The 8,471-nt window shown below is 45.6% G+C and overlaps 1 protein-coding gene across 2 annotated transcripts in view; it reads left to right on the top strand.

The window, feature by feature from the left end:
* The first annotated feature begins 1,355 nt into the window (after positions 1 to 1,355).
* Positions 1,356 to 8,471, top strand: part of NAP1L1 (nucleosome assembly protein 1 like 1) — a 32,478-nt gene continuing 25,362 nt past the window's right edge. For both annotated transcript variants that reach the window (XM_059817319.1, XM_059817318.1), the window contains exon 1: positions 1,356 to 1,424. The gene's annotated coding sequence lies outside the window, so the exon portion shown is untranslated. The remainder of the gene's footprint in view (positions 1,425 to 8,471) is intronic.

Here is an 8,471-nt window from a genome sequence, read left to right as displayed (position 1 = left end):
ACAGCCAAGAAAAGGATCCTTTATCTTTTGCTTGTTCTTAACGCAGGTTGCATTGCAGATACTAGGCAGATCCACAACTTTTTCTTCTTTTGCTTTCTGCTGTCATTTCCATTATTTAAATAGCTACATTTAGACTGCAGATTGCTTTAGACAAGTAGATGCAAGAATTTAGTAAAATGTAGAGAATACACATTAAATATCTTGTGATATCCTCAGTAAACAGCTCTCATGCCATCACACCGTATGCCTGTCCATCCCATCTGCCTCTAATAAATTTGAAATCACTGGCTCATTCCAGCCAAGAGGCGCTAAAAGTCTCAGACATTTATGTTTCTGTAAGTCTGGTGCAGATCACAGATATCTCCTCCAAGTGTGCTCCATGCTATTCCTCAAGACCATGTGCATGGAAGCCCTAGGAAGGAATCAGTTTTAGGGAAGTCTTCACTTGGAGCTTGCAGTCAGGCATGAGAGGCGTTTGTAGGAAACCAGGCTGCTTAGGTCTCTGGCAGGCAAGTACGGCAAGTTAAAATGGGAGGGTTGAAGCTGTTCCTGCCTCTGGCTGTCCATCCTGGCCAAGGCAGGAACGATTTACAGTCTGATGAAACAGCATTTGACCCACCATGGTTTTCAGCCTGGTCTTTTAAGGCAAGCTGGTGCTGACTGTGGTTTTGTGGTACCCGTAGCCTGTGTGAATAGGGTTTACCTGTTTGAGTAAGTCTCTACCTACTTGACAAACTGCTGCTATTTTTGCTCAGGTGCCTCCAGAAGCCCTCCCAGTTCAGGTTTAAAGCAGCGCTAAAGTGGTCGGGGTAGCACCACATCCCGACTCCCTGGCAGGTCCATCCTCGCCAGGCTCCCGGCGGGGAGGAGGTGCTTTCTGCCCCACGCTGTGGCCCACCAAGCGGGGCAACAGCTCCGGGTGCCACAGTTCGGCCCAGGCCGGGCGGCTCCAGCGCCCGGTGGGTTTGCGGGCGGGGTGCCACCCAGGCGCGCGGCACCGCCACGCCTTTCCCCTCGGGCCGTCGGCGGGGACGAGGAATCAGCCCGAGGTACGTGAGAGGACACACGTCCCGGGGGATGACACGCCCGGGCCTTCCCTCTGCGCCTCCCCGCCCCGTCCCGTCCCGTCCCGTCCCGTCCCACCCGGCGCGGCGGCAGCAGGCAGCGGGGGAAGGGCGCCCGCCGGGCAGGCCCCAACCGCCTCGGCCAACGGCCGGCGCGTGCCCGAGGTGGTCGCCCGGCGCGAGCCAGTGCGCGCGCGCGCGTTGCCAGGAGACCCGGGGCGCGCGGGGGAGGGGGAGGGGGGTTACGTGGTGACGTTAATTCTATATGAGCGCGAGCGGCGGGAGCTCGGGTCTTTTTACCGCCAGCCGCGCGGCGCCTCCTCCTCGCTCCTGAGTCACCGCCAGCCCCGGCCCGCGCAGGTACCGGGCGGGGCGCCGCGCCGCGGGCCGCCGGCGCCCCCGGGGCTGGGGGGTGCGGGGGGGGGGGAGGGGGGGAGCGAGCGGGGGGCGCCCGGCCCCCGCTCCCGCGCGGGGGGGCCGCGGGTGCCGGCCTGGCCTAGCGGGGCCCCTCGGCCGCCGGGGCGCGGGGGGCCGGCGGTGCCCGCGCCGCTCCGAGCCTCTCCCTGGCGGGGCGGCGCCGGCAGCGCTGCTGCTCGCCCGGCCCCTCGGCGGGGAGCGTTGCCCGCCGCCCGCTCCCCCCTGCCGCGCGTCTCCCCGCCGTCCCCCGCGCTCCGCGGAGGGGCAGGGCCGGGCTAGGCCGGGCCGCGCGGCTCGGGCCGGCGCTGAGGGGAGGCGGGTCTGCCCGGCAACACGTGGGGACGGAGCGGGGCCAGCGGCGCTGCCGGGGAGGGGGAGGGCGGCGAGGCCGGAAAGCTGCACGGGGAGGAGCGGGTGTGTGTGTGTCCGGACGCGGTGAGGGACGCGGGGGGGGCTATGTGCCGGGCAGGCACGGCCGCCGGCGGGGGTGGCCGGGCGGGATGGGGAGGGTGGTGGCTGCACACATGGCGGAAGGGTGGGCAGCGGGGGGGACGGCGGATGGCAGCGCGCTGTGGCCTTGTGCGGGCTCCCGCGCCTTGTTCTCGCTGTCGTGCGGGGAGCCGCGGCTAGGGTGTGCTGTGCTGCTCGCTGCTGGCAGGGGGACCCAGAGACTCGGCCAGGGGACGGGCAACTCTTGCTTCCTGCCTCGGGAAAGAGCATTTTTCGGCTTTCTGGAGATCAGCGTGTCGCTTGTTTGGGTGCCTGCTAGCTGGTATCACCCAAAAGGAGGCCTTTGCCTTTCTCCTGATGGGAGATGTGTCCGTTGTCCACAGTAGCAGATACAGGAGGTGCACGATGGAAGACTACCTGAAAGATCTAGTAACTACAATTGGAAGTAGTGGCTCATGTTTAGCATTCGTATGTGTCTATCTGCATATAAAACGTATCCCATCTACTCTATGTTGGATGTTTGGGGGACTTACACTGCCAATACTTGTGAGGCTTTCAATATTTAATACCAAACCTTCCCTATTTGCTTGCAGAAGAAGACACAAACCTTTTTTCAAGTGACTGTGTATAGTAATAATATGGTAGCATCTCCCACAGCTTATCTCCAAGTACATTGCAGTTTTGTGCGTGTCCATTTGGTGTTTGAAGCCTTATGGAGATATACTTACATTTCATGCTCTAACTCCTTTGAGGAAGGTAAAAGAAGTGGGCACTGAGTGTGCAAGGTGTGACAAATTGTTCACCCCCTCCATTGGGATTTTAACTCTTGCTCTAGTGGATAGTACATTAATCAGACAAGAGATAGTGCCTGATTATTTTCATTTTAGTCATGAAATAAAGCTTGAGAGAAGATCTAAGGCATAAAGCTGTATATAGCTGTAGGTACTTTCTGACAAAAATGCTTGTTAGTAGCTTGTTAGTAGCTTGTTAGTAGCTTGTTAGTAGCTTGTTAGTAGCTTGTTAGTAGCTTGTTAGTAGCTTGTTAGTAGCTTGTTAGTAGCTTGTTAGTAGCTTGTTAGTAGCTTGTTAGTAGCTTCCTGTTGTGCTCCTTTTACAATGGTAAACTCCTTAAAGGATGAGAAGGGCACTGTCCTTGGATTGAAGCAAGCTGAGTGGCTTCCAGACTCTTGTAAATCCCGAAGTTATCTCAATTCTTAGGGCAAAATAGAATTTAAAATCTATTTACATTGAAATTTGAGTGACTTGGATGCCTCTGGACCATACAAAAGTTTAGGCCGCTCAGGGCTTCAGGTACCTGAAACGTTGATGTAAGTGCTTAGAATAGGCCATTGATACCTGAACTTCTGCTTGTGTGGCCCACTTAGTCCTGTGAGAGTAGCATATATTAGCAGTCTCCCTTCCCTCCACTTTTTCTGTGTTTTGTGACAGGTCTGGCATATCATGTGTTCTGTTTTCTGAAGCCAGAGGATGGTAGAATGAGGGTCTTGTGCACAGGTAGTAGATCTGGTGTTTTTTCAGAGCCCCTGGTCCTTCTCTGACATTCACAGGACTAGGAAGTGAGTGTTGGGACTGCTGGAAGTGCGCAGAAGTACTATGCTGCATCTATGCAGCCAGCCCGCTGTTACAGAAAGTGCCAAAAGTGCTGGATCTGCTGCAGTGCTGTGTGTGTACAAGCACAGTAATGTTCTTGCCATCTTTGTGCTTAACCTAGTCCCTACCTAACTCAAAAACTATTCCTGAGAGCAGGCAGGGGGTTTGTATGATGATCTGCTTACTGAGCACCCTGGAAATGGGTGGTCTGTTTTTTTTCTTAGCTTCTTGCATAACTGACAATGAACGTGTGTGCACAAGTGAAACTGAAAGCAAGGCATTGTGGGTATGTATGTTATGAAGCTTTGTTAACAGAGTTTTCACGACCCTGAGTGAGACCCGAGTCTTCCAGGCTGAGACCGTGTTCTTTAAGACAGAGCTCCAGATCTTCTGTACTGTCTGTCGCATTGGTATAAATCTGTTTACTCGCTTAGCTCCTAGAGGTTGAAGTAATTGTAACATGGAGAACTTAACTTGTCGTGGCAGAGATTGTATTCCTTTGGGGAATAAAATAGCTTGAGGATTTGAGTTTCAGTAGTGAAAAATCTCAGGGGAAATAAGACAAGCATCTTCTGTTTTGAATACTTGATCAAATCCTTTTGTGAAAGCCAGTTTGTTCCAGTAGACCAATGGATGTAATGAACATGTTTCTGTTATCTATAGCTTTTTGTTAATATGGTTGTAATCCAATTCATCTTCAGGTTTTTGTGACACACCTACAAACATGCTGTATCTCGGACTAAAGGTCCGATTTTTATTTCTTTGGTAAACTTCAGAAATTGGACAGTTTGCAGAAAATTGAGATGTAGGTGTTGTTGAAATGCCTGTTTGTTTTTCTGCATTTGGTATATACATTCAGTTGAACTTGAGCTCTGGGTTTTTCCATGGACTGGTAGTGCTTTGGTATTTGTGTGGTACTAGTAGGCATTTATATGGATGATAGTACTTTGCAGATAGACTTCTTAATGTTGGTTGTATTTTACTAAAGCTGAGGAGTCTTCTGAGTTAGCTTCTGGTCTGGGCAACTGCATTCTGTCTAACTTCTCATTAGGAAACCAGCTAGTAAATAATAGAGCAGAACAGTGTTGTACAAGTGGTGTTTAATCCAAGAAACAGTTGTGATGATGGATTTAATGCTTATAGGTCAGTTTTCAATTGTAAATTACTTTGAGCTCAAAAGTGATTATAATTAAAGTTAATTCAATCTAGCTGATCCTCATGCAGCTCAGAGGTTAGTGCAGTTCCTCATCACCTAACTTTGTTAATCTAGAGAGTAGGTCTGGTGTCATAATGTATTTGTAGAAAACCAGACATGCCTGGAAGGCATCACAGAAGTTGCTTGAGGATTCATTTGATGACCTTCTGAAAAATTAAGCTATTTGGAAGCAATGCGTAAGGTTTTTGAGGGCTTCTACATGCAACAAAGGTAATGCAAAGGGAAAAATCTTAATTATGAATACAGCCTTGTGTATTTATTAATAACTTTGACCATAAGTTTTCATGAAGACTGCATATGTTGCAGTCTAAAACTTCAGTTGCATTCAGAGAAGAAAAGGAGACTTTGCTAATTTACATTTGATGCTTTATATTTAGTTTTAAAATACAAATTATTTAAGATTTTAGGTAATTTATGTTCTCCCTAAAGATTAATCCTTTTAATGAATTTACATATTACCAAAACATAAGCTGGATCTCGTCTACTGTCAAAGGTTAGACTGGAGATCTTTCCTAGATGGAAAGCTGTTTAGATTTTAGTATTGGAAAACACAGGATGCATTTGGGGGCTGCATGTGTGCTAAAATGTACATCTGCACAGAAATAATTGACAAGGGTGATGTCGTAGTTCAACCCTTAACTTGCAGTGATGAGTAGGCACTTGCACCTCACCTGATCTTTGCAGACTTTAGAACAAAATACTACCAGTTTATCCTTAGTAACTTTTAAATATGGAAACTTCAGTTTCTGGATGTACCTGTATCCGTGTGGTGTTCAGCTGCTGATTTGGCATTTATGTAAAAAAAATACCACCACCAGCCCCCAAACCACAATCAAACCAAACAATAAAGCAGCCCTCACCCAAAACCTGAGAGATACTAAAATGATTCTCATTTTCAAGTGTTGGAAATTCTGGTTGAGAGATTGGACTAAGCAAGTACCTGAAATCTGGAGTGGAGCAAACCCCCAGGCTTCTAAGACCCGGGTTAGAATCATAAATGCTTGTTGTCTTGTCTGACAATCTGCAGTAAGATTAGTTCAGTCAGCTGCTTTCTCTAGATGTTTAATGTGTGATGTTTCAAAGGAGGGGCATTTCATTCATGTTTCTTGTGGGATGACTGGCCATGGAGGGAAAGCTTCATTTTAGTTCTGTCTCTAGTTAAAAACCTGGCTTAAGCATTTGAAAGGTTAAATTGGGGGGGACACAGGAGGGAACATGAAATAAGAATTAATTGTTTACATCCAAAACAGTTTTTAATCAGATCTTTTTGAACTTCCTTTTAACTTCAGTATTGTTGTGTCACTTCTCATTATTCCCCTCTCCCTGTTAATCTCAGATTTAAACTGCCTCTGTTCCTCAGGTATTCATGTTGCTAGGCCTTGAACTGGTCTGTTTCCTCTCTTCCACAATGTTCAGCAGTGAATACAGCATTTTTATTAAGGATGTGTCATGGAGGTATATAATGATCATATTTTGCATTGTGTGTTTTAGTCATCATGTGTTCATTTCAGATCTTGACTACTTCTGCATATTGAATAGAAGTCTTCAGTGGGCTGCATGCAATTACACCTGTGTCTTCGCACAGCAGTTTTTTGACTTTTTGAATTCTAAATTAGTTTGAATTGCTTCTTTTGATATATGTTACTTTAGATTTTAGTCCTATTTATTTTGCCTTGCTGGATCACCCTTTTAAGCAGTTCTTAATTCTTTGATACTCCAGTTTTGGAAATTGCTCATCTTGACTTTGGATGGGTTAACTATGAGCTGGTAAAAGAGCTTTATTCTGTTCCTTGCATGTGCAAAGTAGTATCATCAGAAATGTGCTTGCTATTTCTGAACTGGTGAGATCTTCATGACATTGCCTCTTGATTCTTTTATCACCTTCTTCACTGCTAGAGAAGTATTGGGTACTTCTGCCGGTGCCAAAAGCATGACTAAGTGAAATTCACAAGAAAATGCTTATGAAGATCACTTTGTAAATACGGCTGAAGTACCTTGGCTCAAGTTCTTATCTACAGGTGTAATACATGTTTACAAATACTTCTAAAACTCTGCATCTGTATTCATTTGGAAGTGACTTACGGAAACCATAACCAAAATGAATACTTGTACCAACATGAACTGTGTAGAGAAAGACTATTAGGAAGCTTTAAAGATCTTTATATATATGAAGATTCTGATTTCAGCCCTTGAGGGTGGCTGTTGTTTTCCCATTATCAGTGATGGAAAGGAGAAACTGCAACAAGCTATACTGATTAGTTTGTTAAAAAAAAAAAATTAAAAATCCTTGTTTAGGTTTTTCAGATTTGAGTTTAAACCTCTGGATTACTTTTCTAATAATGAAAGATTGTCCGAAATAGAAATTGGTAGGTTTTCTGCTACAGAATCTTGGCATCCAGAACAAAGGCCACATTGTGTGTTAATTACCCTATTTTTAGAACATGATCAGGGAGCTCAGATCAGTAGCAGAGACAAACATGTAGATATAATTCAGCCCTGATTTTAAATTTTAATTCTGTAGTCTATTTCCTTCTCCTTATGGAGACTGTCTTTTGCTACAAGAGTAAACAGGCATTACCTAAAACTCAATAAAAATGTTACAAAAATAGAGGAATTTAGTATTTGTTGACTGAATCTTCATTTCCTAATTTAAAAATTAAGGGGAAAGCTCTAAAAAGTGTTTCCACATGAATAAACACAAGCCCTGCTGTTACTAGTAACTAGTATAACTAACTTAGTTATATATATGATTGTTCTGTTTTGTTTTGAAGAATTTGAGTTTTTCCTATCATTTAACTGGCTTTCTCATGCAAGTTGGAGAGCACTTTAAAGTTGAAGTGTGGAAAATCTGTGTTTTCATGCCGTAACATGTATTGTGCTGAGGCCTGAAAGCACTAGTGAAATAGTTGCATTGGCAAATGACTGAAGTTGGTGCCTTTACCTCAGGAGTTATTAAGAAAAGCAAAAAAAAGCACTTGAAGGGGAGAGAGCAGACAGTTTCAATTAATTGTGTTGTGTTACTTGGTTCAACATTATCATGATTTAGTGTTTTTAGTCTCTACAGCCAGATTCTGAATTTTGCTATGTTATCACAAGGTAAGATGTTGTAGCATACAGTTTCACAGTAACTTCAAACTTGCCTAACGCTATTCATAAGTTAAGGTACTCACCTGTGGCAGCCTCTGTCTCTTGGCCCTGCTATTACCTATGCAACTGCAGGTCTAGCCCTGTACAAGGAAATACCTAGCACTTTTTAACTTTACAGCCGTTCAGACATTGCTGATGAAAGGAAGGGGGTATGTGTAGCTAAGGAAGAACCACAATAAACTTTTCCAGCAGCATTTGCCAGTTATGTTGGCTTTAGCTTACTGGAAGACTGTTCAGCAGAGAAATTTGGTGTTCCCTTTATGAAGAGGGCATATCTCCCTTGTGGTGATCTGAGTGCTTCCTGTCTTGGTCAATTTAGTGTTTGCATGTAGCTAAACATTCTGAGTATGTTTTGTGAAACACCACTACTCATCTGAATTTCTTATCCTTCTCTTCTTGGTCCAGAAGACTTTACTCAAGCTTCTGCTGAAGATTCCCATATATCACCATGCCAGTTGGCATTTCTGCTGTTGACTATGCATGTCTTTTGGACATAGTGGATGAGTTGGTGCTTGCATGATAAATTGCAACAAAACCGAAGGGTTTGAGTTACTGAAAGGGTCCAG

This window comes from Gavia stellata, chromosome 4 (assembly GCF_030936135.1).
Source record: "Gavia stellata isolate bGavSte3 chromosome 4, bGavSte3.hap2, whole genome shotgun sequence".
Classification (NCBI taxonomy): domain Eukaryota; kingdom Metazoa; phylum Chordata; class Aves; order Gaviiformes; family Gaviidae; genus Gavia; species Gavia stellata.
This window is presented reverse-complemented; position numbering and strand designations above follow the sequence as displayed.